Genomic DNA, 16,101 nt, shown 5'->3' with positions numbered 1-16,101 from the left:
GAAAAAACACTGTCATTTCAAATGTCCATGGTACCTGTAAAATAGTAATTATATACGAAGCTACAAATAAAACCTAAATCAATCCCCCCAAATAACAGGGCACATACTCTCACCACCACCAAAAAAAAAAAAAAAAAAAAAAAAAGATGGCTTAAACCAAAAAATGAATAAATAAAATCTAATGACTTGTAAACTGAAATTCGTTCTCCTGGTCAAATTGAAAATAAACAAAAGTCACCATCTTATAAATAAAGGACAGTAAGAGCAACATATGTCAAAATTTGTCAGGTGGGGACATAGTTACACTCAGAAAAAAATGCTGTCTACCCTGAAGAACAAAGCCACGATATTTTATACCTCCTTCCATTATGAGGTAGAGTTTGTTTACACAGCCCTTGGACCTGGGTCATCCTCTGACTTACTTTGGGTAGTAGAATGTGTGAGAGTGATTTTGTGTGAATTCCTAAGCACGGCAATTTCAATTTTTTCTCTCTTGGAATGCTGCCTCCATACTGCCACTTAAGGAAACTTCTAGCCCACTGAGGATGAGAGACCATGTGCAGGAGAACCCAGGGGCCAGCACTAACTGCTGGACACCTAAGTGGCGTCTCCTGGACCTTCCAGCCCAGCTGACCCGCCCCCATAACTGATCCCAAGTGAGATGAGCAGAGTAACCCCAGACAACCTAAAAAAACCATAAGATACAATAAAGTGTTGACATTTTGAGCCATAAATTTTAGGGTGATTTGTTATGCAGCCATAGATAGTAAATGATAACTTACTGTTTATCATAAATCATGGAATTTTGAACTCATCATAAATAAATGAAGCAATTCTAGTGGACTATGCTGTTTTGGCCAGTAACCCAAGTTGGTCCAATCAGTGAATCCCAGCACTTTTCTGGACACTTCCTTGGCACTTGGCTCCAGCTGGGGGCAAGTAGGCTGCAGCAGGTCCAGCCTTCCAAAGTTCATCACAGAGAACCAGTCTCTCCTTCGGCATAAGTCTCACCTTTCCTCCTTGGCTCCAGGTGGGTCCCTGTGGCCAGTAGATTAAGACCTGCTGATCTGCTCAACCCTGAACGCTCGGTGCCCCTGGAGTTGAGAGTGGAGTTCTTAGCACACGAAATGTGCTCAGTACTCATCAAGTATTATTATCTATATTGTTATTATTACCTGGAAAATACATTGCTGGTTTTCTAGGAAACAAAGAGGCACTCTTCAACTTGTCCCTGACTTTCACCCCCTCTGGGGACTGGGACACAGGACTTATGCCAAAAGGTGTGGAGTGGGGGGTTGGGGGGGTCATCATTCCTGCTAAAATAATGATTTTATTTATTTTAGCAGATTTTTTTTTTTTTTTTTTTTGGTTTAACCCATCTTCCCCCACCCCCCTGTGGTGGTAGGAGTATGTGCCCTGAGTTTAGAGCAAGCAGCAAAGAAACATTTTTCTTTTGAAAGTATGTTTATGTCGCTGTCAAGCAGCCCAATAATACTGTCTCCCTCCAGGCTTTCTCCCTGCCGGGATCTCCTTACAGACAAGCCTGCACCCCAGATGCCTGCGGGCCCTTCAAGAACTCTGCAGCCTCCTAGAGCAGGAAGATGCCAGATGCTCCCTGCTTGGGGCAGGGCGACCAGGGTTCGAGGGGGCCGGCTCTGTTCTGACTCTCCCGCCCAGTCTCTGCTTGCCCGATCACCGCAGGAGAAGCCTCGAGAAGACCGGAGGGAGGCCTGCCTCTGAGGGCAACCCAGAAACAAGGGTTTGGCCAGAGGAAAGTTAACTCCAACGTTACAGAGCGACCCTTCGACGTTTCTGTGCGTAGCGGTCCCCAGCCTCTCCTCCCCATCACCGCGGAGAACCGTGGCTGACGCACCCAGGACCGAATCGGGGTGGCGCCCTAGAGCCCGACCCCCGAGCTTGGTGAGCTGGGGCTCCCGCTGCGGGGAGGGACATTGGCAGAACCCCCTGACTCCCCACGCGGCGTTGGGGAGGACCCATGGTGGAAAACAGCGCGTCACCAGTAGTGTTTTGATTCCAGCCACAGAGCGGGCGTTAGCTGTGGCTCTTTTCCGCGGCCTCGGTCAGCCACTGAACACTTCTGGTTTAACCACTCCGGGGAGTGGAAGGTGTTGCCGAAAACCCAGTGTGGTTTCTACAGCGCCAGCGTCTCTGTCGCAAAATTAATCCCATAAGTGGCTGGTAAAGGGCACGTTTCCCAGGTAAGTGGCGCCGGCGCGTGCGGTGACCGCGCAACGAGAGGGCGCCCTCTCACTTCCAGTCCCGCGCTGCAGCCCATCCCCACCGCCTCGGACACCTGGCCAGCGGTCTCAGCCCCTCCCCTCTTCCAAAGCTTGCCAGGGTCCTAGACTGTGGCAAGGAGACTGCCCAAATGCGCTGGGCAGGGTCCAGGCAAGACCAGGCACTGGCTTGCCTGACCCTCGCAGCTGCCATGTGACTGCCGCGGCCGGGGATCCTCGCCACAGACGGAAACGGTGACCCCCAGTGGGTTCTGTAGCCTGGCACGTTCTGGGCTCTTCTGTACAGTGCCCGAAAGGCAGGAGCGCTAAGGATCTGAGACCTCTCCTTTCATCCTGCCCTTGCTTCCCTACCCGAAGGGGCTGGCAAGAAAAGGGAAGACCAGAGAGGGGTCTCCAGGCAGAGGCAAGCAGTGGGAAAGACGGCGGGTGCAGGGGGCTGTAACCCTCGCACCCCACCCCCTCCCAAGCCTTGGCTGCCTAGCCCACCTCCTCCCTGCCTTGGGGCCCTGGAGAGAAGGGCAGGGGGAAGGGGAACCGCACCAGAGGTCACCACTGCAGGGTGACACCCTTCCAAACTGATAGTCCTTGATTTTCAAAAAATATATAGAAATAAGTTTATACACATTTCCAAAGTACACAACTTCTTTGGAGGCTTATTATACCCATGAAAATATAGGTTATAAACACAGTAACTCGGTAGCTCCCTGGTGGTCTAGCGATGAGGATTTGGCGCCTTCACTACCACGGCCCAAGTTCAATCCCTGGTCTGGGGACTGACATCCCATCCCATAAGCCATTTGGCACAGCCAAAAAAGAAAAAAAAAATAGAGTACCATTTGGTACCAGTGAAGCAGGCCCAGAATCCCAGCTGAGTGTAAGCTGGCCTCGCCTACAGCTGTGCACCTGTAGGTGTCGTGCTGCTTGTACTGAATGTCAAAGACACCCCTTAGATCAGTCGGCAAGAAGAGGGCTTTCCATTTCTACCCCCGGCTACCGTTCACCTCGGCAGGAGCAACACTCTTGGGTAACTCGCCCTGATGGAATGGCAGCCTTGCAGGTCACTTCCAGGCAGCCTATCCCAGAGGTGACGACCAAATTAAGATGCTGGAATCACACCGTGTGTGTTGAAAAGAGAAAAGAGAGCTTGGAGCAAAGGGAATGAGATGGGGCAGCTCAGCACACTTGGAATAGGGTGCAGAGATGGTTGGAAGGACCTCGCTGCCTGAGTCCTGGATTAGGCAACGCTAACATGACCCACTTCACACAGTGGCATCAGCCTTCCCCACTGATGAGAACCAGAGTCGAGGATGAGCAAGCCAGTAGACGGTAGGTGCCTGGGGCATGCACACACTCGCTCTATCAAGAGCTACAGGGGCAAGGACGCCTGGCCTAGAACATACATAGCTGGCCGACAAGCCTCTGAGCACCGTGCCTTTTACCTGCACGTCTTGGGCAGGGGACTCGCGACGCCGGAATGAATGTCACCAATAAAGAAGGATGATGCTTCCAACACAAAGCACAGAAGATAATTGAACACGTGCTGCCTGACACCAAAGAGGGACTTTGCCCTTGAAAAGACAATTCGTGTGCATGGAAAAGAAACAATGCCTGGAACCACATTGTCTGGATCCAGGTCTCACTCTGGGACTGAATGAACCCTGTGTTTTGTGAGTGGATTGTTTAAAACTTTTTTTTAAAATTCATTTATTTTTGGCTGCATTGGGTCTTCATTGCTGTGCACAGACTTTTCTCTAGTAGCATCAAGCAGGGTCTTCGTTGCAGTGCGTGGGCTTCTCATTGCAGTGGCTTCCCTTTGTTGCAGAGCATGGGCTCTAGGCACATGGGCTTCAGTAGTTGTGGCACATGGGCTCAGTAATTGTGGCTCAAGGGCTCTAGAGTACACGTTCAGTAGTTGTGGCACATGGGCTTAGTTGCTCCGCGGCATGTGGGATCTTCCCGAACCAGGGATCAAACCTGTGTCCCCTGCACTGGCAGGAGGATTCTTAACCACTGCACCACCAGGGAAGTCCAGGTGGATTATTTAAAGATGCCAGGTTTCTGCTGTGGGCTGTACCTGAACTAGAAGATGCATTTGAGTCAAAGAATTGAATAAGTGGAAGGAGTGGATTGTAAGGGATGTTGCTGTATTGAGAATACTCGGGGTTTTCTTTTCTATTAACTAATTTTATATTATTTTTTTAATCTTTTTTTTATTTGGCCACACTGCACGGCTTGTGGGACCTTAGTTCCCCAGCCAGGGATTGAACCCACACCCTCGGCAGTGATAGCGTGGAGTCCTAACCACTGGATTCCAGGGAATGCCCAAGAATACTCAGTTCTGGTGTATAGAATGAAAGACGCAAATGAGTAGAGCAGTAGGAAAACTCCTAAAATGTGTCTGTAGATTAGGAACGTGTGAGATATGGGAGAGAAGAACAGAACCTATGTCTGGTGAGCATAGACGGAAAGGATGGAACAAATCAATGTTATCAGTTGGTGAACATTTGGGTGGTTTTCAGAACTCACTTTTTAAAAACGTGCAGAGACTTGAACAGACACTTCATTGAAGAAAATATACAAATGGTCCATAAGCACAATAAAAGGTACTCAGTATCGTTAGTCATTAGGGAAATTCAAATTAAAGTCACAATGTGATACCTCTAAACATCTACTCAAATGGTTAAAATTTTAAAACACCAAGTGTTAGTGAGGCTATCAGCCAAATGGAGCTGTCACCATGCCACTGGGGATCATTAGAGAAATGCAAATCAAAACTACAATGAGGTACCCCCTCACACCAGTCAGAATAGCCATTATTAAAAAGTCTACGAATAATAAATGCTGGAGAGGGTGTGGAGAAAAGGGAACCCTCCTACACTGTTGGTGGGAATGTAAGTTGGTACAGCCACTATGGAGAATAGTATGGAGGTTCCTTAACAAACTAAAAACAGAGCTACCATATGACCCAACAATCCCACTCCTGGGCATATACCTGGAGAAAACCATAATTCAAAAAGATACATGCACACCAGTGTTCATTGCAGTATTATTTCTAATAGCCATGGAAGCAACCTAAATGTCCATCGACGGAGGAATGGATAAAGATGTGGTACATATACACAATGGAATACTACTCAGCCACAAAAAAGAATGAAATGCCATTTGCAGCAACATGGATGGACCTAGAGATTATCATACTAAGTGAAGTAAGTCAGACAGAGAATGACAAATACCATATGATATTACTTATATGGGGAATCTAAAAAAAAGATACAAATGAAATTATTTTTAATATCTTTATTGAAGTATAATTGCTTTACAATGTTGTGTTAGTTTCTGCTGTACAACAAAGTGAAACAGCTGTATGTATACACATGTCCCCATATCCCCTCCCTCTTGAGCCTCCTTCCCAACCTCCCTATCCCACCCCCCCTTAGGTTGCCACAAAGCACCGAGCTGATCTCCCTGTGCTATGCAGCAGCTTCCCACTAGCCATCCATTTTATATTTGGTAGTGTATATATGTCAGTGCTACACTCTCACTTCATCCCAGCTTCCCCTCCCCTCCCCCGCAAGTGTCCTCAAGTCCGTTCTCTACATCTGCGTCTTTATTCCTGCCCTGCCACTAGGTTCATCAGTACCATTTTTTTAGATTCCATATATGTGCGTTAGCGTACAGTATTTGTTTTTCTCTTTCTGACTTACTTCACTCTGTATGACAGACTCTAGGCTCGTCCATCTCATTACAAATAACTCAATTTTTTCCCTTTTTATGGCTGAGTAATATTCCATTGCATATATGTGCCACATCTTCTTTATCCATTCATCTGTTGATGGACATTTAGGTTGCTTCCATGTACTGCCTATTGTCAAATGAACGTATTTACAAAAGAGAAACAGACCCACAGACATAGAAAACAAATTTATGGTTACCAAAGGGGAAAGTGGAGGAGGGATTAATTAGGAATTTGGGATTAACAGATACACACTACTATATATATTGAATAAAATAGATAAATAACAAGGAACTACTGTATAGCCCAGGGAACTATATTCAATAGCTTGTAATAACTTATAATGGAAAGGAATCTGAAAAAGAATATATATAAGTAAATCACTTTGCTGTACATCTGAAACATTGTAAATCAATTATACTTTAATAAAAAGAAGTGGGTAGTGTGTATAGCTGTTACACTACAACTAGCACAAAAAATGAAGACAATATTCTTCTGGCATTCAAAACTATAATCTAACTCAGCAAAGAAGTTGTTTATGTCTTTAACAAACAAGTGATGTTCCAAAATATGTCTTGTTTCACTTTTGTCTTACTCCTTAAAGTAAATGAAACTAGCAACCGACAGGTCAGAACTACACTAGTTAATTGCAAACTTTGGTTGGCTACAGATACAAGACTCTGGAAAAATCAGTGAAAACATTTTGTGATAATCAGTTGACTGTATGGGATTTACGATAAAAAAATACATTTTATTATTACTTATAAATTAGTAATAAACATCCTTTATATCAGCAAAATTCATAATACTTTTAAAATAATACTTTTAATATGTTAAGTTATTAATATGCTAAATAAATAGATGTTAAATATATAACTTTTTCCAGAGAGCCTGCTGTTAAATATTTACCAGTATACTACTGGGCACAAGGGAATACTTTGGATGATGGAAATTATCTATATATTGATTGGAGATATGGTTTCATGGTGTACACATTTGTCAAAACTCATTAAACCATATACTTAAAATGTGTGCATTTTATGCTATGCAAATTGTACCTCAATAAATTTGATTTTTAGAAAAACAATATAAAATTGAAGACTTTGACTGATAAGCTAATGAAGACCTCAGTGAATTCCATAGTGGCTGGGCCTTGAAGAAACATTTGGGGGTCATAGCACAGTTTGTTCAGTTTTTTTTTAACTTTAAGCCCAGAGAACACAAAAGTCAAGAACATCCTCTGACCACCCCCGCCAGTCCCACGGCCTGCACACAGCTGCAACCCCGGGTCCTCCATCCTGAGCCAGTACACCTTTCTCTGTCATCCTCTGAAAATATCCAAGAACTCACTCGTCTATTAAAATAACGTCTGAGATGAACTGCTTTGCAGTAATTATCAGCCAAGAGTAAAGGAAATGTGTTCTGCGCTTTTCAAAGCCTCTTTTATCTGAGTCTTTGATGAATTCCCCTGGAGCAGCCCTTCAGTCCCAGCCCTTTGCACAGGAGGTGAGCAGGAATGACCCCATTCACATGGAGGCACATGTCGGCCACTGCACAGAGAGGAAAGACAAGTCCAGAAGTTAGGAGGGAAAAATCATAGATCAGGATGCTCTGTCTTCACGAAGTTAAATGTTCACAGTGTTTGGAAACAGCCTGTCAGCCCACTGAAACTTTCATTTTTCGTCCAGATAGATATTGCAGTCCCATAACCCTCTGTCATACACGTATGTATGTATATGATCACATACATATATACATAAACATATATATGCTATATATCATATATGCAAGGTTTTATACCAAGATAAATTCTTGTTGTAAAAAAAAGACAAATTGATTTTTGCCTATTTGTGAATTAAAATCCTAGCATCAGTCTTCTCTTCAGCAGCCCTCGCGGAATAACTTGCTGTTTAATATCAGTTAATCCATCAGCAGGTATACATAGAATAGTGACTACATGTTTATGATGGCTTCCTGGAAAGATGGGCATTTATTGCTTTGTGTCTCTTTAATTGACCTGGGTAATCCCAGCTCACTGTTTCCATCATATTCCTCTTCTAGACCCAGCAGAGGAAGTATGTGCCTTGAAATCATCACTTTATTGCTATTAATACATACTAGCCAGGACTATTTTGTTTGATATATTTTAATAACCAGTTGATCTTTGGATTTTCACTCTGAAATGATTCTATCACAAAGAGAATCTTTTTTTTAATTAATTAATTTATGTTTGTCTGCGTTGGGTCTTCGTTGCTGTGTGCGTGCTCTCTCTAGTTGCGGCAAGCGTGGGACTACTCTTGGTTGTGGTGCGTGGGCTTCTCATTGCGGTGGCTTCTCTTGTTGCGGAGCACAGGCTCTAGGCACGTGGGCTCAGTAGTTGTGGCGCACAGGCTTAGTTGTTCCGCGGCATGTGGGATCTTCCCGGACCGGGGCTCGAACCCGTGTCCCCTGCATTGGCAGACGGATTCTTAACCACTGCACCACCAGGGAAGTCCACAAAGAGAATCTTTACATGTTTAATTAATAATAACTTAATTAATAAAGCTTATATTAATTGTAAACTTTGGTGATTTTACAAGAGTAGTTAATTGTAGTTAATGCACAATTATTTAAGGAATAAGGGATCAATTTCTCATGAATGAAATCATGTTGACACAACCCCAGGAGGAAACAGATGTGAGAGAGTCACAGAGAAGACAGTTCAGCCCCAGAAGTTACCCTGCTCTGTAGCATCCCACAGGAGAGATGTAGGGCCCCTGGCACAGAGTTTTGCTGCTCCTTACTATTCAAAATCAGTCCTTGGACATACCCGGCAGTCCAGTGGTTAAGACTCCAAGCTCCCAATGCAGGGGCCCGGGTTTGATCCATGGTCGGGAAACTAGAACCTGCATTCATGCCTCAACTAAGAGTTTGCATGCCTCAACTAAGAGTACGCATGCCACAACTAAAGATCCCACATGCCGCAACTAAGAGCCGGCATGGCCAAATAAATAAATAAATAAATTTTAAAAAAAGATGAAGAAAAGCAAAATGAGGACTGAATGTCCCCCAGAGCCTGGGTAGACGCAGCAGAGTGAAAGCCCCTCCCCCAAAGAACAACACACAGGAAGTCCTAGAGAGAAAAATCACTGTGACTGAGGAAAGGGAGCCCCTAACCCTGCTCCCCCGCATTCTCAGCAAACTCCCCAAACCCCGCTGATGTGTCTGCACCTGAAGGAAGCAGACTGAGGAGAAATGAGGCTGAGGGGCTTTGGGGTAAGTGCACAGTAAGGCTGCCCTTTGGCAGAAGCTCCCACCAGGTCGGGGAGGGGCTGGCTGAGTGTCTTTTCTTTCTTCTCTTGAGAAAGGTTCAAGGGAGTCTTCTGGGCCTCCTATGGAACCGGTGCATTAGTTTGCTAGGGCTGCTGCAACAAGAGTATAGAAATTTATCCTCTCACAGTTCTGAAAGCTAGAAGTCTGAATTCAAGGTGTCAACAGGGTTGGTTTCTTCTGCGGCCTCTCTCCTTGGCTTGTAGGTGGTCATCGTCTCCGAGCGTCTCCACGTGGTCTCCCTCTGTGTGTATCTGTGTCCTAATCTCTTCTTACAAGGACATCATTCATATTGGATTGGGGCCCATCCTAATGACTTCATTCAACCTTAATCACCTCTTTAAAGGCCCCATCTCCAAATATAGTCACATTCTGAGGCACTGGGAGTTAGGATTTCAATATAGGAATTTCTGGAGGACACAACTCAGCTCATAACAGCCAGGAATATATCTGTGGAAGCTATGGAGGCAAGGGTGGGTCCTGGAAGGCTGACCAAGAGCAGCCCCAGGACAGAGGGACTGAGGAACTCTGTGTTCCTGAGGGCAGGCACTGCATCTTACCTGCCTTTATTTCCCAAATGCCGAGCACTAGGCTTGGCACTTAGTAGGGTTTCCAAAAAAATGCTTTTTGAATGAGGGGATGAATGAATGAATGAATGAATGAGCATGTTACTAGAAAAGGTATTCCCGTTCTCTGCACCTTTTTTACAAACAGGTGAGAATCTTTCTGGCTTTATTTAAGGACAGGTAAGGGCCCTCTTAATTTCTTCTGAGGTTGGTTCTCTTTGGACCAGGCAGGTGAGGGTAGGACCAAACTTCATCTTGGCCCCCAACCATTCAGCATCCATCCTCTCTGCACCAAGTCCTCTCCACTCCCCGCCCCCCTCCCTCCCCTCAAGGAGCAGGGCTCAGAACTCAGAGAGCTCCAAAGACCCAAGGGCATGTACACAGCCTAGGAGGAAAACATGTATCAGCACAAAGCTACAGAGAAAACAATGCAATGTCAGGATTAATACACTCGAGGAGACATAATACATCAACTAGTTTCCATGCCCATATTGTCACTTATTATTTACTTATACATTATCATGATGTGGGATAGGGGTGCATTTCCATTTTTTTGACATGTTTTGTAGTAGGGGATCCAAAAGAAGAAGCCTCTGGGGCCTGGGAAGCTCTTAGACTGGCCCTGTGCCTGTTAGCTTTCCAGCTAGGAGAAGGAGGTCCTAGTTAGGGTAACATGGTGGTACCCTCACCCTGTGGCATGGAGATCATCCTCAGAAAGAAGCTGGCCACAGAAGCTTGAGTGGAACTGCTTCTGAAGTCAGACTCCATGACGGGTTTTAGGCGAAAAACTGTTTTCTAAATGTTTCCTGTTGGTCCCCCTTTCCCACCAGGCATAGATGACAGCTATCATCATAAAGGATACAGGACCTGAGGGGTTTTTTTCCTCCTAAGAGTGGTTTCAGAACTTGGTCAGTTGCTTTGGGAGGGAAATGAGGCAAAAGGCGAACATGTTTCTTTTTCCCAGAAAGAGCACAGTGTGAGGAACAATGATGGTGTGGCTTAGCTCCAAGAGTAACCCTTGTGGGTTGTGACATCTGACATTGTGCCTTTAACAGTGAGCTGGAAAGGATTTTGAAAAAATGCCATTCTGTGCACTGTGGGCAACTGCACGTACAGTAGGTCTGCTCTGAGCAGAGAAGCATCAATATCTATTACTTAGAAACAGATGAGAAGGCGAATCAGCAGCTGCTAGACCATCAGATGAACTGCGCTCTGTTGTGTTTCAAGCCTAACTTTCCTTCTGCCTCTTACATCCCGTAATTGTCAGTGAGCTCTGTGGTACCCTTCCATGACATAACTGATCAACTGCAGGATCACGGCTAATAAACTGATATAAAAGAGCTTATTAAGACATACCTTTAAGTGTGAGATAATATGTGATTCAACACGCGGCACAAACAGCTCAGAAGCCCAAGCTCACCGCCAAGCTTACTGTGGCTTTCTCCCAGGGAATCACGGCATATGGTACCATAATAGAGCAGGAATTTACAGCAACGGAGATGTATGAGGGAGATTAAAGCTTCATCTGTAAGGACATATTGCGTGGCAAAAAACACCGTTATTGTATTTCCTGCTTTGTATTCTAATGAGAAACTTAATCCCTTTCGGTAGAGTGTGGGCTCCCTCTGCTGCTGGCAGGACATATCAGGACTCTATGCACTAAGGGATCCCTGGGCACCTGAGCAGAGCAGGTGGCCTGTCCTGGGAGGAGAAAGATGGGGCTGAACATTCAGAGGGACAGACTTGTTCTGTAGGCTCTGCCTCTGTGTGACACTGGGACTATCTGTGCCCCTACTGCAAGTGATGGAAAACACAACGATGACCTGTCCACATCACCTGTGTCCATCCTGAAACAGGTCACAGAAGTGATGCTGAGAGGCAGCCCTCCCCTCTGAGTGGCGACCCTCCCCTCCCTCCCTCTCCTTTCCCTTCTCCTTCTTTTCTCTCTCTCTCTCTCTCTCTCTTTTACCTTCCACACAGCCACTGCCAGAAGCTCCTCCAGTTCTGTTTCAGACCCCTCCCAACAGTTTTGCTACTGCTCTGGGTTCTGCCTCGTCCTAGCACGGCCAGCACCTGACTCATGTGGTACCGAGGAGACTGCATCACCCAGAAGGTTTAACAGCTTCCGCCCATCAGTAAGCAACTCGTCTCAAGACACCTGGTCACACCCCACTCTCAGCCTCCCACCACCGGTCCAACTTCAAGAGTTGCTTCGTCTCGGCAACAGGATGTTTTAATGTAGTATCCACCCCAAGAGCAGAAACATTTTAGTGCCATAACTTTGATGTGTCCCTTTTGGCCAAATCTAAATAAATAAATAGACCATTAAACTCCAGCTGTTTCTGCTACCAAGATAGGTATGGGAAGAGGATACGGCTTGGGGGTGGGGTGGGGGGGTCATACACCATACTCTTTGAAACTAGGACCACACTTGCTCCTCTCAGAACCATCAACCATCCTAAGCAAAGCAGCTCATTCTCCGATAATCTGGTTATTCGCGTGGTATCTCAAATTCTCTGATTTCTCTCTTTAAGTTCTAACGGCCATACTACTGTACTTTCAGTAGTCAACAGAGATGTACGTCTGTGTGTCTGCAGACTTCCTGGTGATACTAGCGGTCTTTTACCAGGTACACATTAGCTACTGGGTGAGAGGGGTGCGGGCATACTGCTAGTTCTCTGGGTTACATATGCTGATATATGATCACCTATTCTCACCTGCAGCCTGCAGAGAAAAACGTTCAATTACATTTCAGATGGCGTCCTCGGGCATAACACATTTATATTTCATATCGCTAATTTCAACACTCATGGCATTTATTCATTTGTTCATTTAACTCAGAAGCCTCCGCAGTCATCCAGGTGAGAGGAGCTTGCCTGGCCAAGGCAGGTGGTAGAAGAGGAGGCGGGGAGGAGCCGGGCCCTGGAGAGGTTTTGAAGACAGACAACAGGATACTCGGGTGAGTTGGATGTGGGGTGAGACAGAAAGAGGGGGGTCAAGGTGACTCCAAGATCTCTGGTGCGCAGTTACGAGGGTGCCTGTTTTTCAATCTGGTTGCAAGGTGGTGCTATTTACTGAGATGGCAAACAATGGAGGGAGACAGGTTCTGAAGGAGAAGTCAGGATTTGTTCGGGGCATGATGCATTTCAGATGCCTGGTCGACATCCTTGTGACGATGTGGGGTGGGCGGGTGGATGTCCTGCGTTGGGTTCCAAGGGAGGGTGGGCTGGAGATAGAACCTGAAATTCACCAGTGGATAGATGGCACTGGATGAGATTGCCAGGGGGTGAGTATAAAAAGCCTGGGGCAGAGTCCTGGGGTAACTTGCAGATAAAGTCAGGAGGAGGGGCGAGCCCCATCCTGCAAAGGAAAAGCGAGAGGAAAACCAGGAGATCACGGGGCAAGTATCTCAAGGAGGAGCGAGAGAGCAACATTGCTGCTGATGGATTGAAATTATCTCAGTAACCCTGAACAAGGCAGCTTCAGAAAATCCTAATTGGAACGGTTCAAGAGAAAGTGAGCCATGAAGAAGTGGAGATAGCAAACAGAAACTACTTTTTTCAGTTTTGCTATAAAGGAGAGGAGAAAAATAGGGCTATGGTAGAAGGTAAATTTTATATTATGTATATTTTATCACAATTAAAAACATGTTTATTTTTAACTGTGATAAAATATACATAATATAAAATTTACCATCTTAACCATTTTTAAACGCCCAGTTCAGCCGTGTTAAGCACATTCACATTGTCGTGCAACCAATCTCCAGAATTTATCTTGCCAAACTTGAACCCTGTACCCATTACATAACTCTCCATTCCCTTCTCCTCCCAGACCCTGGAAACCACCATCCTACCTTCTGTCTCTATGAATTGGACTACTCTGGTATATTAATCTGCTAAGATTGCCATAACAAATTACCACAGGCTGGGTGGCTTAAAAAACAGAAATTTATTTTTTCACAGTCCTGAAGTCTACAAGTCCAAGATCAAGTACTGACAGTTTTGGTTTCTCCTGAGGTCTCTCTCCTTGGCTTGGAGATGGCCATCTTCTCACTGTGTCCTCACATGGCCTTTTCTCTGTGTGCATGCATCCCTGGTCTCTTCTTATAAAGACACTAGCGATATTGGGCCCCACCCATAATTACCTCTTTAAAGAACCTGTCTCCAAATGCAGCCACATTGGGAGTTAGGGTGTCAACATATGAATTTAGGGTGGACACAATTCAGTCCACAGCATCTAAGTGCTTCATATAAGTAAAATCATACAGTACATGCCTTTTTGTAACTGGCCTATTTCACTTAGCATAACAACTTCAAGGTTCATCCATGTTGTAGTACCTGTTCCAATTTCCTTCCTTTTCAAGGCTGAATATATTCCGTTGTATGTCTATACCACATTTTGTTTATCCATTCATTCATCAGTGGGTGAATGGGTTGCTTCCACCTTATGGCTATTGTGAATAATGACGCTATGAACATGGGTGTGCAAATATCTCTTCAAGACCCTGATTTCAATTCCTTTGAGTATATACCCAAAAATGTATTACTAGATCATATGGTAATTCTATGTTTAAGTTTTTGAGGAACCAACATACTACTTTCCAAAGCAACTGCACCATTTTACATTCCCAGCAACAGTGAACAAAGGTTCCAATTTTTCCACAATCTCCTCAACACTTGCTATTTTCTGTGTTTTTGACAGTAGTCATCCTAACGGTTGTGAGGTGGTATCTCACTGTGGTTTTGTTTTTTTTAATTGAAGTATAGTTGATTTACAGTTGCATTAGTTTCAGGTGTACATCAAAGTGATATATATATATATTATATATATATATGATATATACACATACTTTTTCAGATCCTTTTCCATTATAGGTTATTATAAGATATTGAATATAGTTCCCTGTCACTGTGGTTTTGACTTGCATTTCCTAGTAATTAGTGATGTTGAGCACCTTTTCGTGTGCTTGTTGACCATTTGTGTATCTTCTTTGCAGAAATGTCTATTCAAGTCCTTTGCCCATTTTGAATTGGGTTGTTTGTTTCATTGTTGAATTGTAGGAGTTCTCTATATTCTAGACATCAACCCCTTATCAGATATATCATTTGCAAATATTTTCTCTCATTCTGTAGGTTGCCTTTTCATTGTGTTGATAGTGTCCTGAAAGTTTTAATTTTGATGAAGTCCAACATATCTATTTTTACTTTTGTTGCCTATGCTTTTGGTGTCATATCCAGGAAATCATCACCAAATTCAATATCACTTTTAAAAAATTAAAAATTAAAAAAAATTTTAAAATTATAAGAAGCACTTTGAGATCCTAAGAGAGTACAGAAGACATGTGGCAATGGAACAAGAATTTAAAAGTCCCATTAGGGGACTTCCCTGGTGGCGCAGTGGTTAAGAATCTGCCTGCCAATGCAGGGGACATGGGTTCGAGCCCTGGTCCGGGAAGATCCCACATGCTGTGGAGCCACTAAGCCTGTGCACCACAACTACTGAGCCCAAGTGCCACAACTACTGAAGCCCACGTGCCCAGCCAGTGCTCTGCAACAAGAGAAGCCACTGCTATGAGAAGGTCGCGCACTGCAATGAAGAGTAGCCCCCACTCACCACAACTAGAGAAAGCCGTGAGTAGCAATGAAGACCCAACACAGCCAAAAATAAATACATTAATTAATTAATTTTAAAATAAATAAATAAAATAAAAGTCCTATTAATTGAGACAAAGGTTATTTAAACAAAATAGAAAATGCATATCTACTATGAACTCTTACAAGGTAAATATGAGTGCAAAACTGTTATAAAAACAAGGAGAAATCTATAGAAACACAATAGTATGGTAAGAACTTTAAATAATTCTTTAGTCTTTGATAGATCTGGTATATAAAAAAATTAACAGGTATATAGAAGATATAAATAGCTTCATGTTGTGTATGTGTCAAACTTGTCTACAACCAACAAAGGGTACACCTTTCCCAATCCCATAAAGCATTTAAAAAAATCCGTCACAAATAATGCAATGGAAAAATCTCAGGAATTTTATACAAGCCTACATTCTCTGATTCCAGTGCAATTTTTTTTTAATTCAAGTGTTAAAAGTTTTTAGAATTCAAACACTTGAAATTTTAAAATCTTCTGGTGGTTCATTGTACTGTTCAACAGACATTTCCAGCTTTCCATTTTCTAGGCACAGGGTAGGATTGTACTTCTTCACCCCCTTTGATGTTAAGAA

General features: G+C 44.2%; 1 long non-coding RNA gene across 2 annotated transcripts in view; it reads right to left on the bottom strand.

Annotated features, from left to right (window-relative positions):
• The window catches only part of LOC137215346 (uncharacterized), a 127,753-nt gene that overhangs the window by 103,763 nt on the left and 7,889 nt on the right, over nt 1-16,101 (bottom strand). The window contains exons 3-5 of one of the 2 annotated variants that reach the window (XR_010939265.1): nt 12,584-12,788; nt 11,223-11,391; nt 5,716-7,541 (exon numbers count right to left, since the gene is read on the bottom strand). This is a non-coding gene — a long non-coding RNA (uncharacterized lncRNA). Of the gene's footprint in view, nt 1-5,715; nt 7,542-11,222; nt 11,392-12,583; nt 12,789-16,101 lie in introns of those variants that run through there. The other variant, XR_010939266.1, reaches the window with a different exon arrangement.

Source organism: Pseudorca crassidens, chromosome 20 (genome assembly GCF_039906515.1).
Source record: "Pseudorca crassidens isolate mPseCra1 chromosome 20, mPseCra1.hap1, whole genome shotgun sequence".
Taxonomy (NCBI): Eukaryota; Metazoa; Chordata; class Mammalia; order Artiodactyla; family Delphinidae; genus Pseudorca; species Pseudorca crassidens.
Note: the sequence above shows the minus strand (reverse complement) of the source record. Positions and strands in the feature narration are given on the sequence as shown.